The following is a 19,988-nucleotide window of genomic DNA, read 5'->3' as shown; positions in this document are numbered from 1 at the left end:
AACATCAGGCATGCATCCTGCTTTCATCAAACTTTTATCCTAGTGTGCTGTGACGGAATCATACTGAAAGTATGGAATGGAATAAGCTGCATCATTTTAGGTTGTGATAAGTACAGAATCAAAGAGGGAGCTGTGGGAAAGAATCATTGGAGTGGGTGCCGACTTGAGTGTGTGTCATTAGGGCAGAGAATAGTAAGATGAAAGTAGAAACCTCAGTATTTGAAGGAGCCCTGCATGGCAAGTGGTGTGTAAACCCAACTTCTAGAGTAGGGAAACTAGGCAAACTGAGAGAATGTTTAAAAAGCCTAAAGATACTGATAAATTGTAGTAGTTGGAGGGGTTTCTTGAGCCAGAATGAGAAGACAGGATTGCATTCTTAATGCTGAGGAAATGGAAATGTCAAAATCATAGATGTTGCTGTGTATTGCCAGGGACTTTTGGAAATGGCAACCTATCAGTGAAACATCAGCAAACTCAGAATTCAGTAGGGTGAATTGCTAGTAGTCTAGGAAGCATTAGAGTAGTGGTTTTCAACTTGTGGATCATGACCCATTTGAACAAACCTTTCACAGGGGTCACATATCAGATATTTAGATTGTGATTCATAACTAACAAAATTACCGTTATGAAGTAGCAGCAAAATAATTTTATAGATGGGGGTCACCACAACATGAAGAACTGTATTCAAGGGTCTCAACATTACAAAGGTTGAGAACCACTGTTTTAGAGCAAAAGACTGATTTTCCCTCACTCAAAAAGCCTAGCCAGACTCTAGGAAATCCAAGTGTGGGCTATTTAGAGAAAAGACTTACTGCTTCTCTTAAATTTACTAGGACTTGTTATGTATTTACATATGATTTCTGAAACAATATATGTGGCTTCTCTTTTTGAAGTTCTTATGCCAGTCAACCAGCTGAATAATTAAGAGTATAGCTTTGGTTTCACAGAGGAGCATAGTAACTAACCATGGGGCTGCAGTGGTCTTCAGTAAATATGTACAAACGTTGGTTATTAGTGCATGATTCCTTTATAGAATCTTGAGATTGCTGAGATGAATGGACCTTAAAAATTAGTCTTTCTTGCCAGGCGGTGGTGGCGCACGCCTTTAATCCCAGCACTCGGGAGGCAGAGCCAGGCGGATCTCTGTGAGTTCGAGGCTAGCCTGGGCTACCAAGTGAGTTCCAGGAAAAGGCGCAAAGCTACACAGAGAAACCCTGTCTCGAAAAACCAAAAAAAAAAAAAAAAAAAAATTAGTCTTTCTTTTATAGATGAAAGAATTTTGATCCAAAGAAAGTAAGTGGTATACATTATATAAACCTTAACCAAAACACAGACCTGGTTTGAGGTATCTTCTTAGCTGGCAGGTAAAGAGATTCTTGAGGAAAATATGGAGCCAGGAGCATCCATTTGCTTTATCTACTGCATTCTTCATTGTTGGTCTTCTGTTTGACACCTCTACTATTTATGCTTATCTTTGGACTTAAGACACTAGGTTAAGTCATAGAGGCACACAGTTAGTGTCAAAACACGTAAGTAAATGATTGATGTGTAAGTTAAATGCTGTGATAAAGGCAAGCTTAGATTGTTGTAGAACCATGTCTGTTCAATAGCTTTAAGTTTAACGTCTGTTTCCACATAGACTTGGATGTGCTTAGACTGTCTTCAGTGATATATTACATTGCCTTTGCTATTTGAACTTAATTGTACTGTCTAGCCTCCCTGCAATGTCCCATAGCTAAACATCCTAGTTTGAAGCCCATGTGTCAGGCCTGGTGGGTTAATCTGTATCTAACCAATAGTACTTGTCTGGACAGCCACTGTAATGGCAACATGTATTTTTTTTTTTTTTTTTTAAATAGAAACCCAGTTAAAAGCCAGCAGGTATAGCTAAGTGGTAGAACACTTGAATAGCATGCATAAGACTATGGGTTTTATCCCTAACACACATACATACACACACACACACACACACACACACACACACACACACACACACACGCACGCACGCACGCACGCACGCACACACACTCCCTCACTCAGCCTGCCAAGTAGCCATGATTACAGGCACATGCCAGCAGATCCAACTAATTCTCCGTTTTTTAAAATAATTTCAAAAGGTAGCTGAGGAACAATGATCTTTTTGCTTGTTAATATGTGCTGTTTATCTTTATGGCATGTCTGATCCTGAAGGAACTAGCACATGAAGTTCACTATTGGTTTGTATTCAGAGTCTTAAGACACCAGAAATGCATTCAGAAACCAAATGATAAAGGAGCACTTATGTAATTAGGGAGAAACCATAGCTTCCTTTTAAACCTTTCTCTTTCAAGAGCTTATAATTTTCTATAAAATCTAAACATCATCTCATGGCCAGGTGTATTTTATTTTAGCTCTTAATTCTGTTTTATAAAGTTTGAATTGAAAGGAAAGATACTTTTTGTCTTCCACACAAAGAATGTTCATATTTCTTTTTTTTTAGAATTCATTTCCATACCCCAGAGCCTGCCTTTGTTTAAAGAATATCTTTTATCTACAAAAGACTGTCAGAATTTATGTATCCGTAAGACCAAAATCTGTAAATATGGCATACATTGTTGAGAATATTAGTTGATTCCTGACAACTGTATTACATCTGCAGAAAATATTAGATGACAGTCATTTTTGACAGTCTAATGTGGCAGGTGATCTGACATTATCCTTCTCTGGGGTCATGTAAGGATAAAGCTATTCATCTTGGTCTCTCTCCTGGGTATTATGAAGAAGAAAGCTAGAATTTTAGAATTTTAACTGAGAATATTGGACCCAAATTGTGAGTGTGACTATTTCCCTCTACTTCCTGCAAACCAAGGAACAGAACTGTGGATGTACTTTCTATGAAAGGGCAAATAAGGTATCTAAAGGGAAGATTGGAGTCTGTTGAAGATATCTCCAGCTGTACGACACTTGAAACTGCTAGGTCATTGAACATCTCCCTGCAATAATTAATCATCCTTCTCAATTAACAGTACAGATAGCATAGCAGTGGTTCAAGAGCAGACTCTGGAACCAGGCACTGTGTGCGATCTCTGGACCGGTTGCTTTTATTTAACAAAAGAGAATGATACAATTCCTATGTCATAGTGTTGTCATGGGGATTGAGTGAGTTAATGTATACAAAGCTAGTAAGCCTTATGTAAGGGTATGTACCTGTGATACCTTTCAGGTTGCTTGTTGTAGTGAAGTTTTCATAGAGAATTTGGCATTTGAACTAGATCTTTTTGAAAGACTTTAAAAAGTGAGATACCAACAATTCAAAATTGTAAGAATCATATGAACAAAGTTAGAATGAAGTAAAGAATGATTTTTCTTTCCATTTATTGCATGTTAGCCATTTGCCTGTCACTGAGCTTAACATTATCTTAGTCAGTTCTGGCAATAACCCAGTAAGATAGGAACTTTAAATGGGGTTTTACAAATAGGAAAGGAGTCAGTCACAGAAAAATAGTCATTTTCTCCAAGTCCTAGAGTTAAATGTTTGGCCTAGTTCTGTCAGATTATAAAACTCAGGTTCTTAATTACCACCTATAGAATACTGCCTTCTAAAGAGCAGACTTTCAGAAGATCCCCGCATTAAAAGATCTAGAATATTCAAATGTGTGTGTTCATGTTCACATCAATACTTTGAGAATCTCTGGTGTGGCTTTGGTAGTCATTTTAGGAAGCTAAGAGAGACAACACAGGCCTGTCTTTTCTGTAAACATTGCTGCCCTGTCATTCTGTCAGCATGAGAGTTCTTGGGGTTTTTGTTGTTGTTGTTGTTTTGTTTTTTTAACTGGAATAAGGGTACTTTAGTTATTGAAGTTTGTACTATTTTCCTTGCTAGAAATGACACAAATTTCCCAGCGGTATCCTAGTTGACACAGTGGACTTCCAAGTTTTCACACCTTTGTGCTGTATGGAATTGATTCTGTGTGAGTGTCCTTTGCAGCTCCCTACATCAGAGACATGTTTGCAGTTTTGTTCCCATTCTTCAAACATCATGGTTTCATGTTTGTGAGGTTCATTTAAAATGTACTTAGGATCGTCTTCATTCTGTTGCTGTTTATTCCTTCCATCCTATAGCAACTTGTAATATTGTCTTTTTTGAAACTACCAGTAAATTGGTAATTACTTAGATATTTTGCCCTCATTCAAATACCATCCTGACCTTAGCAGATTTAAAATTTTTTTTTCCTTTCCCCATGTTTTACCTCCCTCTAGTAGGTGACAGTTATCCCCCTACCACAGTGTCTTACAGCCCTTTCTGTAATATGTCATTACTTCTCATAGTTCTAGAAGTTGCAAAGTTGTGAGTCAAAGGACCAGCATCTGGTAAAAGTTCATAGTGCATTATCTGATGGCAGAGCAAAAGAACAGGTGTACAGCAGGCTGTAAGCAGAGGAGTGGTGGACAGCATACAGTGGGGAGAAGAGATAAATTGATACTGTATCAAGAATACTTCCCACCTAATCCACCCACTTCTTCTATGTCAGCATTATTCCATTCATTAAGGAAAGACCCTGTTGTTACCTGTCACCTCTTAAAGGGCCTCTCAACTCTACTGCTGTGGGGAGTTTTCAAACATTAACTTTGAGGGTGGGCATATTGAAACCATAGCAGTTCCTTTTGACAATGTTGTTGAGAATGTTCTTTATGGAGTGTCATGTTAGTTCTATTGAGCTATCCAACTTGTTTTCAATATTGTCCAAAAGAGATTATAGCAGATGTTTAGTATATACCTGTGTGAGTGTTTTGACAGGCTGAGTTTATGAAAACCTCCAGTTAATTGCACAGCAGTCCTGTTCAACTGGACATTGTTGTTTGGGCATGTACATTTTGCCATTTTTGTAAAATACTGCTAAGCAGAAAAGTAAAGTGCTAATGCTGACATCAAGAAGGGTAATACACTGTTAGTCGGGGAAGCCCAGTAACCCCAAACATTCCAGGCAATAACCACTGCTGTTGGTTACCTTCCAGAAATAGGTAAGACACTATTGCTGCTGAAGACACCACATGCTTTGGTCATAGGACAGAGAGAAATCAACCTGGAACTTGGCTGGAAACTTCCTGCTTGCTAGCCTTCATGGTGCTAAAAGGTACTGCACAGGCCACTGGGGAAGAATGGTTATCAACATTCTTACTCAGATGTGAACTCTGTGTGCAACAATACCAACCAGCCAGGCAAGATGAGCCTTCTTGTTTAATAGTCGCAAATCTGTTATGGGAGTAACCAGTTGCTTTCTGATTGGATTTGATTGATGCCTATTCCACAGGAGGGAATTCACATATGTTATGTAAACCTGGTCAAAAGACCATGGTTGGAAGGTCCTACAGGGAAAGATACTGCTTTTGTGCTAAATGGACATGAAACACACATCAAAATGTCTTCTAAATAGTTGTTCATCTCCAAAAAATAGTGCTACTGTAAGCTTTGTTCAGATTAAACTTTTTACATTTTACAAAGGTAAACTGTGGCAAGATCCTTCATAACTCTAAAGAAAAGATTGTCTGACAAGTTTTTCTTAATTGATTTAAAAAAAATTGAGCTGAGAATAGAGGGAGAAGTTGTTTAAAGAGAATTGTAATAGTGGCCCATTGCTCCCAGCCAAATAGCATGTGCCTATCTAGACATAACTGTTTATTCCTAAATTAAATCTGGAAAGTTTCAGTTGTAGGATAACTTTCTGAATAGTCTTTGTTGTAAATAACCACTGAATTGTTTTAAAGTATTTGTCTTCAAAAATAAGTTTCAGCTTGTATCCTTAGAGACCACATACACCTTCCTCATTCTTTCTGTAATAAATAGAATTATGTGTAATCTGTGAATGAAGAAGAGTTTCAGAGAACATTCAGTATTATTGCAGGGCAGTTCAGTGGTTGGAATCTTGCACTGTAGTACCTTGGCTTACTGAGTGTTTAATCCCGTGTGCTGTGGATACTTGTGTATGACTGTATATTCATTTCATGGGAATCACTGATTTTTTGTAAACATACTTGCCTTAATGGGCTTTAATATTTTTAAGTTATTGTATGTGTCTCAGAGTAAAGTTAATCTGTAAAATACAAATTTACTATTCTCACTTAATCTTTCTTTTCTCTTTCAGCAAATAGAAGAAACAAAATGTTTCAGTGTTGTTTTGTAAGCAAAGCCAAGGTGGGTGTTCCTTTTCTTACCCACTTAGTTCATTTCCATGGACTACATTCCTAACCTAGTTCAGCTGAGGATAGGGAGCAAAATGTTAGACTCTTTCTCAGCATAGAACTGTTGTATTTATTATCTAAATTAGGGCAGATTTGTTCATGAGAGTTGTCACTTTTAATAATACTATCACTTAATAATACTATTTGGAGAAACTGAGATGTATGGTCACTGTAATCTTCAGATTGTTATTTACTATTAATTTTGAAATTCTGTGTTCATGGAGAAGAAAATCCATTTTTAAATCTAGTAGAAAAATGTATCTTCATATGGAATAACAGATAAGCTTGTAATGAATCTTTTCTGATTAGCTAATTCAAGAGAAATTACTCTCTTCCCTTGTTAATTAGTGTTGTTGATTGTCCTTTTTTTCTCAAGATGTCACAGTTGTCATTCAGTTCTGCAGTTGGGAAAGTCATTAGCAGAAACAGTGACTGCCATTTGCTCTGTTCCTCTGCTAGCTTGCTGTCAGAAAGCCTGTGTCTGTAAACATCCCCGACTGGAAGCTGTAAGCCACAGCCAAGCTTTCAGTCAGATGTTTGCTGCTACCGGCTCTTCCCATGCATCTTTGTGGACAATCTGGACTAAGGATTGGAGCCGAGGGGGCTGTGAAGTGCATGGGGGCACATCAGAAACCTTGAGGGCTGTTCCTTTACTGCTTACTTAAGCTGGCAGCTTCCAGTGTAGGGGACTGACCGAACATGCTTCTGCTGGGCCTTAGAGGATTTGTTTAAAACACTTTTTTAATTCCTATTTTGCCCTATCAGTAAAAGTGTGTTTTTTATAACCTTTCCAGAAGTTTAACTTCTTAGCAGTCCTGAAAACAGACTTTCTCCCCTATAAATTCTGTAGCGGTTATTCATCTCTACCACCCAGCAGTCTACAACCTAGGAATTTCATTTTTCCCTGTACTTAAGAGATTCATATGTAAACTTTTGCTTCCTCCTACTTATTCTCTTTACCCTTAGTGGTGTTACTAATCTTAATCAGAATATTGTTCTCAAAATCTGCAAGATTTCAAACCACTAAACCTCTTTACAATATTTGCTAATGGTTCTATATGTCTTTGTGGATTAAGTAAAGCTTCCGTGATTGTTTCAAGTTATTGCGTGGCTCCCAGCTGCCTTGGAAGTAGTTGTATTATGTTTCCTTTTTTGTTTCTCCCCACAGTACTAAATTATCTAGGCCTTCTAACATAGATGATAATCAGTGGGAACCAATGTGTAATTTCTTAACATGTTAGGGTTTTTGGTTGGTTGGTTGGGATTTTTTTTTTAAGTTTTAAATGTTTTCTCTTTTATATTTTTCTTTGGATTACTGGTAGTTTCTAATTTTATTAAAAATTAACTCTTAAGGCAATTGTTCGTTTGAGAGAGGGTCTCATTACTTAGCCCTGGTTGGCCTGTAACTCTTAGAGATCCACCAACCTTCTGCCTGCTTAGTGCTGGCATTAAAGGTGCACACCACTACACCCAGCAGACGTTGATATTTTATCATCATAATTAAGCTGGATTAGGTTCAGTATAGACTTAAAACAAAAAATACAGTTCCTGACAATCTAGTTTTTTACATGCTTCTCTTGGATTAGATTATAGCCTTTCTGGAGCCATGGATATTACGTCTTTATAAGTTCATATTTTGTACCATATGCATCAATATATTTATATTGATATACAGCACTCTATTTTATTGCGACAGTATATTATTTCCATTTATTTGTTTATTGGTGCTGGAGATTGAACCCAGTGTTCTTGAGCATGCTAAGCAAAGGGCCTACCACTGAACTGCACCTCCAGCTTTTATTATAGATCTGTTTAAGTACTGCTGTGTTAGAAAGGTAGTGGGCAAGACTAATTTGGGAGAAGGGCTGAGTTGTTTCAGACATATATAGTCTTTCTTCTTGTACTTAAAGGCTTAATGGTTAGCATGTATGCAACATCATTTTGGAAAGAGACATTGCTAGGAGCCCACAAAGTGTTCCCTGACAGGTGTGGAGTGGTATGTGTCCTCTGGTAATAGAATGACTTTGTTTGGCCAGGTAGCAATGGTTATTTTCTGTAAAATCTTGATGTATAGCTTTAAAATTCAAGGGGGATGGGTATTGAATTAAAAACTACATGGTCTACTTATTTGCAAATGATTTGAATTTGAAATGATTTTTATAATGGTAAGTCCAACCTAAGCTAAAAGAGGGGTGACCGTTCTGCAGAAAGCTGCCATCCTCTGGTTACCAAGTCTAGTTATCCCTGGATGCTTCCGGGTTAATGGCAGTCTGTTATGAAACACTCGTCATGTGTTATTCTGCCCCAATGAAGGAAAATCAGAGACCATGTCAGCTTGAATCCTCAATGTCCTTGGTTCTGTGTATTTAAGCACAGCCTTTTAGTCATTTGCAGATAACTTATTTATGTTTTAACTTTAAAGAACCACAAATTTCTTGTTGGCCTGCAAGATTGACAGTTGACTGAGCCACGAAACTTGGGTTGTCTTTATTTTCCAGTAAACTTAGAACAGTTTGTTTTCTCGGCCTTTAATTTAGGTTTTTAGGGGAAAATGTAAATTTTGACAGAATTTAGAAAACTGAGACATTCTTTTACTATTTAAGTTTGTTCCTATATTTGTTTGTTTTAGACCACCTAATATTAAGTGTAAAAGTAGTTCTCAGCCATTCTGCAAATGATATTATCCCTCAGTGTATGCTTTAGGAATTACTTTGTCAGCAAACAATTGCGGAAGTTCTATCAAGTCTGAGTACATTGTTCAAATCCTGTTTAGAAAATGTTCATAGAAATAAATACATTTTTGGTTGAGGGCTGTCTCTGTGGTCCCAAGTCCACTTCTCTGCACAACCATAGTACTGGCGTGATTGAGAAAGGACCATAAACCTCTAACCCAGACTGTCTCCCCTGTTACATCAGCATGTTCTAACTTGGATTCCTCTTTTGTTACAACTTTATTCATTGGATTAATGTGAAGACATCTTTCAAGTTGATTTTGTCCTCATTATATGGATTACTGTGCCTATTCTTTTTTCAACAGATTCTATAAAGTTGTCTGAGCCTCAAGTAAAAAGCCAAATATAAACATAGTAAAGAGTTCACAAGTCCCTCTCTAAGCCAAGTTTCAGTTCATGTAAACATCCTACACTCAGCTGTCATACATGAGTTGGCTGGGATGTGGATGTTTACGTCAGCTGTCTTGGAGTATCCACCAGTTAATATATTGATAAAGAACTTAACTGGGATTACAGGAATATACCACCATGCCCAGCTAAAGGCCACTTATTATAAATGCTATTTACATTCAGATACTCAATAAATAAATAAATAAATAAATACTTCCTGTACTGTTTCAAATAGACACTTACCTTAATATAGATAATTCCAATATATTGACTTAAAAGAATTTGAATCTTATAAATCACTGTAATTTAATGCTCAATAGTCTTAAAGCCTAGCTTCTGACTCTCCTACCACTTAGCAGCTGTGATAATTAAGGAAAGTATTAATTTTCCTGGGTCTCCGTGCCTTCCTTAGTCTGCTGAATTACATTATCATAGTATATGACAGGATTGTTGAGATGAAGTAAGTTAATGTCAGTTAAGTGTTCTTGACATAGGACAGTTATCATTGTTACTATTTTAAAACTTTTCCATCCCTTACTTTTTTCACATGTAATTGTGCCATGTTTCTAAACACCATAAAGGTGGAGAAGCTAACACCTGATCAGTGTATTGTCTAAATTCTATTTCCATATTTGTACCTTTCTTTAAAATACTTACTTTTTATAGTTTTGTTTTTCAGTTCTATGAAATAAGCCTTTTCAATATTTGGTGACACATTCACATTCTCTATAGGTAAAAAGCAACCAAAGCAAAAACCACAGAACTACATAAAAGATATTGCAGCAGCTAAGCATGTGTATGCAAGCTCCTGCCGGACCTCTGTCCATACTTATTCACATTTAATGTTTCTTCTGTGGAAGCTGTCTACACTTTAGTGAGAAATTCATAATTAAATTAAGATGTTAAGTAAAGCATGGTGGTGGAGGCCTTTTGTCTCAACACTACTAGGCAGAGGCAAGCAGACAAATCTCTGAGTTCAAACCAGCCTGGTCTACTTAGTAAGCTCCAGGCCTGCCAAGACTGCATAGTGAGACCCTATCTCAAACAAACAGCCAAAAGAAAACAAAACTGAGATAGAGGCTTGTTCATGGAAGTAAGTCCTGTTTTTCTAGTTTTTGTTGAATAAACCTAAATACTTTTATTTCCTTTGCTATTAAGAGGAAGCTGGTTATGCACTTGAATTAAGAAACCTCAAACTTTTATGTTTATTTGAACTTGGTTGAATGCTTACAGTGTGTTATAATTTACATATAGTTCAACAAAAATTATAAAGGATCACAAAGGGATGTAATCTTAAGAGTAGCTTTATAAAGTGTCTTTATCAAATTAAGCATATTTAGGAATTTACCATCAATTTGCCTTTGAACTTTAGTATATAGAAACTACTTTTCTTTCATATCTTAGGATGAATATTGCAGATATATTCTACAATTAAGTTTGAAGATTAGTTATCACTTCTCATGGTTATTTGCTGGACATTGACACACACACACACACACACATTATATGTATAGTTTCTCCCCTGTTTGTTTTGGCTTTCCCATTGCAATTCCCAATAGAAGAAGTCTATGGTAGTAATGTCTCCTGTGGTCTTCAGTGATAGTCTTTTATGGTGAGGTAATCTATGGTGTGTAACAGTTTACCTTTTATTTGTATTTTCAGTTTTTAAAGTAGATATTTTTAATTGGTAAATCTGAAAGCATTTATACAGTAAAATAGTATGCAAAATTATAATAAGCAACTGTGTGGCCTCTGTTCATTGCTAAAAACTTCATGTTGAAAGCTTTGTTTTGAATAGAAATACTATTTCAAAGTTTCACATTAAAATAGAAGATGTTTTTATTTTTTAAATTTTAATTCTTCACAAAGCTGTCAGTGTATGATGAATCCAAGAGCAATTTCATATTTAAGATTTTTTTCTGTATGAATACCAAGTTATTTTTATTTCTTCCATAATGTCCCTTAATTTTATGAAAAAGAACAAGTCTCAGGTATTTTTGTAATTTAATATGCATTTTATTTATGAGGCTGTATAAAACTATTCTGTGAATCAGCATCTTAGCTGGAGAACCTGTTCAGCTGCTTATCTATCTGGAGATTTTCCATATACAGTCATAACTAGTTGCAAAGTTCTTCCTTGAGTTCTTACTTCAGAATGGTTCTTTGAAGACTGTTCAGCATTTGTCCTTCCTGTCCAAAAAGTATTTAGGCTGTTCTGCTTTTTAAAGTAGCTTGAGAAAGTTCTATTGTCACTTGATCTTTATGCAGATTTCATAAGAACTTGTAATTCCTCTAGGTGAAAGTGAGCTAGTACTTTTGTAAGGGTACTTTTGATATTCCTGTTGTGGAGGGAGGTTAAAAGTAAAATGCCTAAACATTTACAGTTGCCTTAAGTAGCCCAGTAATTTGAGCATTAGAAGCATTCCTCATCCTATAGATCAATGACTCTCAACTTGTGAGTTGCAGCTCCTCTGGGGGTCAAACAACCCTTTTATGGGGGGTTGCATATCAGATATCCTTTTTTCAGATATTTACATTACAGTTCATAGCTAACAAAGCTACAGTTATGAAGTAACAACAAAAATAGTTTTATGGTTGGAAGTGTGGTGGTTTGAAAGAAAATGGCCCCCAAAGGGAGTGGCACTATTAGGAGGTGTGGAGGAAGTGTTTCACTGTTGGGGCAGGCTTTGAGGTCTCTTTTGCTCAAGCTTCCTCAGTGTGACTTGTCAGTCGACTTCCTGTTGCCTGCAAGATGTAGAGCTCTCAGCAACTCCAGCACCCTGTCTGCATGCCATCATGCTCCCTGTCATCATGATAATGGACTGAACCTCTGAACTGTAAGAGAGCCACCCCAAGTAAATATTTTCTTTATAAGAGTTGCCGTGTCATGGTGTCTCTTCACAGTAATAAAAACCCAAACTAAGATGGGGTCACCACAACATGAGGAACTATATTGAAGGGTTGCAACATTAGGAATGTTGAGAACCACTGCTATAGATTATCTAAAAATTTTTGTTTTAGGAATCTTAGTTTATATTTAACAAGCACTTATTTAAAATTACCTCCTGTGTAGTCAGTAATATATACACAAATGTACAAATCTCCTATCTATAGTTCGTATCATAGTCAATATTGGTCAAAATACTGGGTTACTTGCAGCTATAAGTATGAGTGTGAATGAATGATAGAGTTTGAGTTCCAAGTATCATATCTTCAGATACCCTTCTCCATAACAGTTTCTTAAGAAATGACCAATCTGTATTGCCAAGTATGATAGTCTCATGATTACATGCTCGGAAGTCTTTATTACAAGATTAATAAACATTGGACATAGAAATTAATATTAGAGTAACCTGTAACATTAAGTGAAATATACTTGTGCCTATGTATTTATTGAGATATGAAGAATCTTGATGCATCGTGGTAATTGTACCTAAAGTAGAAACAGTTGTCAAGAATGATTGCCTACTGTTCATTTGTATTGCCAAACCGAATTGTAAATGTTTTCCTATAATGTTTTTCATTTGTCTTAAATGCCATCTGTATCACAATCAGTTGACAGATGTCAAAAGCACAGGTTCTTGAGCAGGGTGCTCAGTGAAATGGAAGGAATATTACTAGCCATCTAGGAAAAGGGAAGAAGTACTTTTTCCTTCTTTTACATTCCTTACAACACTTACATGTGGCAGTTTATTCCTACCCACAGTCAAAGAAATTCTTACAAGAAGATTCTACAGTGGATACCAACTGGGTGTTCTCCCAATTTCATTGAGTTTTGAGATCTACCTAATGATAGCTTTAGATCCCACAGGTTGTGTGTTAGGTACCACAAAACTGCACCCACATCAGATGGTGATTGTAAGCATGTATGTGACCTGTATTTCTGTTGAACCATCTGTAAACTGAGGATGAGTATTCTTAAAACCCCTCCTCATGTGATTAATGTGCCAAATGGCTTCGGAGGAGTCAGCAAAGTTTTACTCACATTTACTCATTATAAAGGATTACAAAAGCTACAGATGAATAGCCACGTACTAAAGATACATAGGATACATTGTAAAGAACAGAGAGCTACCAGATTTGCCACCCTCCAGGAGCCTTTACATATTTAGCCGTTGGGAGCTCTTCCAAACCCTGTCCTACTGAGTTTGTGGAGACTTCCTTACACAGGACTTGATTGACTACATCATTGGCCATGGGTGATCTTGGAAGTTGGTGGATAAGGCTGAAAGTCTCTAGTTGTACCTTAGACTTTCTGGTAACTGTGCCCATCCTGAAGCTAGCAAGAAGCTGTGGGCACCAGTCATTTCACTAGCATACAGAGCCACTCAGTACTGAAGAGTTTCTAAGGGTTTTCGAAAAGGTATGAATACCCAGTATTTGTGTTAAAAACATACTCTTGGAAATTAGAGCCCTGATCTAATCTGGGTTCCATAGCCTGACATCTGGGTGACCTTGAACAAATTGCTCAACCTCTCTCACTAAAAACAAAAGGAAAACAGTGAAACTATCAGGTTGGTATGAGGACTAAAGATTAGATAAGAGCACTAAGTGAAGAAACCATACAGTGTTGGCAACATAGGTGCTCAGTAAAACCCTTTTTCTCCCATGGGCTCCCTCAGTATCTATCTCCAAACATTAACATGTATCCTAGTCAGCATCCAAAAGTGCTAACTGAACTTTAAGGTATGTTTTTAAATTTTAAATAATGTTGTGATCCTAAGAAAGTCAAAAAAGTTTTGAGATAAATGCAAATCTTTAGCTTCAAACTGAGCAAATAATATCAGTGGTGTGTATTCTGTTTAGTTACGTGTAAAATATGATTATAAGCATATCATAGGCAGCTCAGAACAATCCCAAGGACTGACATCAGAAAAGACTTACTAGAGTGCCTCGATAGCACAATGTGGACCAGGCCATACTGGGATTTTAGAATAGTAAGTATGAAGGTTAGATGTACTTTGGAGATACCCAGGCTGATTTTGTTAGCGAAGTCTTTGCTAAGCCATGTTGGATGGCCTGGGATTTGAGTTAATCTCTTGTGTTTATTTCCATGTCTAACAGGTTGTGTTTAAGGAGCAGTAATCGTAGAAGTTGGCCAACTTGTTTTACCAGTTAAAATTTTCCAGAACACTGTCTATAAACCACATATTTATAGTAAATATCTTATTTTAAATAGTAGCTAATTGTGTGTATCTCTGTGCTGCCATCATTCAATGACTATAAACTGGTATTTGATTCAAAATAGCTTTTAATTTAGTGCTAATGAGTTTGAAAGAGTTAAAAAACAAGAGAATAACATTTTTAGGACAAAGCAATCATTCAACAGATGGGCCTGGAGTAGATTAAATTAAATCTCTTTTGTAAGACGAATTGCTAAACGGTCTTATTAATAAAAAACCCAGAGCCAGATATTAGGGTGAAAGCTGAGAGACCAGAGGAACAGAAAAAGCCACAGCCATAAGTTCTTATGCTAGGAAATCCTCGGCCCAAGAGAGAGGCACTTCCTATATACTCATGCCTATATCCTTTCTGTCCCTGCCATCTCACTTCCTCTCTCCGCCCAGCTACATCACTTCATTTTTCTGCCCAGCTCTGTCACTTCCTGTCTGTCTGTACAGACCTTCCCACCTTTATGGTTAACTAGTTTTGAAATTTAAAGGCGTGTGACACCATGCCTGGCTCTGTTCCCAATGTGGCCTTGAACTCACAGAGATCCAGATGAATCTCTGCCTCTGAATGCTAGGATTAAAGGTGTGTGCTACCCTTGCCCCACTTCTGTGTTTAATATAGTGGCTGGCTTTTTTTCCTCTGATCCTCAGATAAGCTTTATTGGAGTGCACAAAGAAAATATTGCCACACTCTGTCTTCACTAAGTGACCTTTGCAAAATGTAAATGTATCTGACCTTGTGTTCCTTATATGTAAATGAAAGTATTGTTTGTTTGTTTGTTTTCCTGTGACTCCATCCAGTTACTTGATATGTATTTATGTGTGTCACATTCAGCAGGGTGAGTTCTAGGTTAAATGCCTGGGCTCGTTTATAAAGTAGAGTTGTCTTCTAAAATGTAGTGATTATTCGATTATGTAAACCAGGTAAATTACATAGCACATAACCCCATTAAGTACCCAGGAAAGGCTGTATTCAAAACTCAGCTTATGTCTTAATAGTAGCTTGATTTGGACCTCCTAGGTAAAGTTGACCTTTTCTTTGTACCACGTGTGTCTATATTCACCAATACTAATTTGGTATTGTTAATATGTCTGTCTGCATAATAATGGCCAGCGTTGAGGCTCCCTCCTCCCCTCCCTTCTTTCTGTCCTTCATTCCTTTCCTTCTATGTGCCTGGGTATTTTGCATGCATGTATGTCTGTGTACCACGTTGGTATCTGGTTCTCAGTAAGGCCTGAAGAGAGGGTATCAAATTAATCTCCTGAAATAAGACTTAACAGATGGTTGTGAGTCACATGTGGGTGCTGTGAATTGAACCCTTGTCCTCTGGAAGAGCACCCAGTACTCTTAAACACTGAGCCATCTCTCCAGCCCCCTGTTCCCTTTCTTAATAAAAGATAACCCTGGAACAAAGGATACAACAGCAATTTCCTTTTTAAAAAATTAGAAAAATCATGTTCTTGAATCTACCATCACTTCATTCATCATACATTTTCTCCAAATAATAAAAATTAAAATAATAAAATGCTAAGTGAAGAAAACAGTCCACTGTATGTGAATTAAAAAGTACTCTTATCCAAAATCATATGAAAGCAGAATTAATGATACCATAAGAATGTCAATGTTAGAATTAAAAGTTATAGGTTCATAGGATGGTCTGCTGTTGCTATTTTGTAACTATGTTATAATCAAGCTATGTTATCTATTTGATCTACAAAGTAAGGTTTGTACTATTTGATAAGAATGATTCACATGAGATAATGTTCATACAATATGAACTGTGACTGAAGAATAGAATATGTTCAAATATTTCTTGAGTGGATCTTGTTTCATTTATGCATTAAAGCCTGAGAAAAGTCAACTTATTTCATCACATACACCCCATTGTAGCCTTTAAATTATTTGGTATCCTTGTGTATACCTAGAAAACAGCTAAAATACTAACTGGCCACCAAGCCATTTTTCTCCCATCATGCTCTTGGTGCAAAGAATAGTAACAGACATTGATTGTACACAAGTGGTGTATCTGAAAATTAAGTTTAGATAGTTACAGCAGACAGCAGTGCTCTCTTTATGCCTGTGCAGTTGAGTCACTGAAAACTTGAGAAACATATAGAAAACCTTAGAAGCCATCAGAGTCTTGTGATTTCATTTTCTCTATGAGAGGTGGATGTGGAGAAACAATGACTCCTGAATCAAAATCAACCATTACATGCTTTTAAATTTGTGGTTATGGAATAAGCACATTTATTACTTACAGGAGTTTTGTTCAAATGATTTCTTTTTTTTTTTTCATAGTCCATGGAGGCTTTTTATTAATGTATTTTACATCTCTAGAAAAAGAATCCCAGGATTTTTCCTCCTGTGTGTTTTCGTCTTGCTTCTTCATGGTCCATGATACCAGCTGAGGTTGTCAGTACAATGACGAAAAAACTGACGGGATGGGAGCAGATTGTTCTGCCATTTTTCTAGGTCTTTGAGTTGCCCATCAAATCTAGGGCTTATCACCCGACACTTGTTCAACCTGCCTGTGAGGTTCACAACGATTTTCCCAGCTCTGTGGTCGTCGATGATTTCAAACTCACCAATGTAACCATGCTTCATCATCACAGTTAGGAACCTAACTATGACTTTGGAGCAGGGACTTTGGAGCAGGGCCTGATGAGGACCTGGTGTTTGCCTCTCTTCTCAGCATTGTTGATGCTCTTGAGAGCATCAGCCAGGACATTCATGCGCACCATGGTGCCGGCGCGGAAAGATGGCGGAAAGAGCTCAAATGATTTCTTAATTACTGTATTTTCAAGAAACTTCTTAAAATCCTCTGCATGATTCCTACAGACTCCATATCATTTTACTAAATAAACATTTTCTTCCGACCTTGTTTTGTGTTTTCATTTTGATCTGTTTTGCCAATTATCAATTAATTAGCAATTGAATCCCCAAACAGTAGCTTGGACAGGGCAGATTTTTTTAAAAAAACTCTTACATAGAGTTGCTAAGCTAGCTTTGGTTGTTACTCTCATTATATCTTTAAGAAAGATATGGGACCCAGAAAGCTTACTGCTCCTGTCACAAAGGCAGTCTTCAGAAACTCCCTGCTTTGTCTCATTTGTTCCATATGGCTGTCTACTGGCTGCTGTGAAGGCCAAGAAACAAAATTCTCTTGCTAGACATTGTCACTCTCAGCAGTTTGGTCTGTGTTTTGCAGCTTAGAAAATTTCCTGGAAGAGAAGAACATCAAGGTAAGTGGGTATTTGGTGGATGGGCCTGGCAGTGGTGGTGTGGCCAACTAAATGAACAGATTATCCGACCACACAGTCTTATCGCTCCAGGTCCAGATGTCAGATAAGTACACAACCAATTACAAAAAAGGAAAGGGAAATGACACCTTGAAGTGAAATCTACACTGACCCTGGGGCATGATGCTCTCTCTAGCTGTGCGCCTTACCAATGTGCTTTCGGAGTTTAACCACAAGAAATGGGGCATGGCATAATGCTAGGAAACTGGATAGACCAAGCCAAAGACATGGAAGGTGTAACCTCACGAGGATGAGTAGAGTTTTACAGTCCAGGAGAACTTCAAACTACAGCTTCCTGATTGACAGTGTTCTGTAATGTCCTGCATCATTTTGGGATGATTAATTATACACATTTATCTGAACAAACATGTTAAGTGTTGCACCTGGTCTTTTCTGGGTTTGTCATAGTCCCCTTTGCTGGTATAAGGTATCACATTCTACAGTAATAAACTGCAACTGGCAGTGTTACCATTTGCCCAACTTCAATGAGCTGGTGACCTGTACAGCGATATTGAGAATGCTGATAGGACTACTTGAACTATTTGATGAACAACAGAAATCACACGTGGCCTGAAAATCCAAAGTATCTGCTGTCTGGCTTTGCAGAAGTTTGAACACTTGGTTCCCAGCTGGTGGCTTGTTTCGGAAGGTTGTGAAACAATTAGGAGGAGGTAGAGCTATGTTGGAAAAAGTGGGTCACTAGAGTGGCCTAAAGATTTTATAGCCTGTTGTGGAATATTGAAGATGTGTTACATTTGTTTATGCTGTGGAATATTTGTTCAATGATGCAAAGATGTATTACATTTGTTTGACTCTGAGGCTGAAGCTGTGTTACTTTGCCTTTCTAAATCACCTGATTGGTCTAATAAAGAGCTGAATGACCAATAGCTAGGCAGGAGAGGGATAGGTGGGGCTGCCAGACAGAGAATACATAGAAGGAGAAGAGAAAGGGAAGAGAAAAAAAAAAAAAGAGGGTGCCTGGGGCCAGCCACACAACCAGACACAGAGTAAGAAGTAAAGAAAAGATACACAGATGTAAGTAGAAAACAAATAGAAAAAGAAAAATAGAAAAAGGTAGAAGCCCATAGGAAAAAGGTAGATGAGCTAATTTAAGAAAAGCTGGCTAGAAACAAGCCAAGCTAAGACTGGGCATTCATAAGAAAGAATAAGTCTCTGTGGTTATTTGCTCCCCCACAGAGCAAAGAGTATAAAAAAAAAGTCAATAGCCCATCTCATTTCTGCTCACTCAGCTTCCTGACTGCGTGCAGTGTAATCTGCTGCCTCAAGCTCCGCCACCATGACTCTCCTACTGTGATGGACTGTACCATCTAGCTGTGCACAAGGATAAAAACTTCCTAAAATTGCTTTGTTCATGTAGTTTGTTACAGCAACAAAGAAAAAGTAATATAGAAAAGTTTCTCTAAAGTTAGAAAGTGTCAGGACTGGTCTGATGGCTAAGTGAGGCAAACTACTTGGTGTACCAGCGTGAGAACCTGAGTCCCATCCTCCAAACACATGAAGGTAGAAGGAGAACACCAACTCCACGGAGTTGTCTTCTGATCTCCATGGCACTCAAGCCCACTCACATCATTCATGTATGCACACAAACATAAAGATTTGAAAATAAATTCAAACATGAAAGAAGTAAGATTAGACCTTAAAACAAAAAGGTTAGCATTTAAATGTATTTATTTAAGTCAACTTACCTTAGAAGTTAGGATTATGCTTAATTCAACTTAGAAGTTATAATGATTGTGCTAAAACTCAGCTGCTCAAACTATTTTTTAAGGCTAAAAACAGGCCTTGGTAAGTGACTTGCCCAAGGTCATGTGAAATTCTTGTCTTAATTGAAGACACCTTCCTACCCGAAATACTTTACTGTTGATAGGATTAGTTATTTGACCTGTGGAAACTTAGAGGTTGATCTTTGGGATGAAAAAAATAAGGATAACAGAACTACAAAAGGTAGTTATAGAGTAAGGGACTAGAAGCTACAGATCTAATTAGGAAAAGAAAATAGAATAGATAATTATGGATGGATGGGGTGACCAAGAACCAGAGACTAGATATCCCAGGGACCTAGAATAAAACTAAATACTATTGTTCTAAACAACAAACTGTAGTGATAAAATGACTAAAATATTCTACTATACTCATAGATCAGTGACTTGCTCAG

At 37.3% G+C, this 19,988-nt stretch overlaps 1 pseudogene; it reads right to left on the bottom strand.

Moving 5' to 3' along the window:
• Positions 1–14,879: 14,879 nt before the first annotated feature.
• LOC128116579 (40S ribosomal protein S15a-like) lies at positions 14,880–18,765 on the bottom strand (annotated as a pseudogene).
• Positions 18,766–19,988: the final 1,223 nt, after the last annotated feature.

The sequence above is a fragment of the Peromyscus californicus genome, unplaced genomic scaffold, assembly GCF_007827085.1.
Source record: "Peromyscus californicus insignis strain IS unplaced genomic scaffold, ASM782708v3 Scaffold_20__1_contigs__length_68692818, whole genome shotgun sequence".
Classification (NCBI taxonomy): domain Eukaryota; kingdom Metazoa; phylum Chordata; class Mammalia; order Rodentia; family Cricetidae; genus Peromyscus; species Peromyscus californicus.
This window is presented reverse-complemented; position numbering and strand designations above follow the sequence as displayed.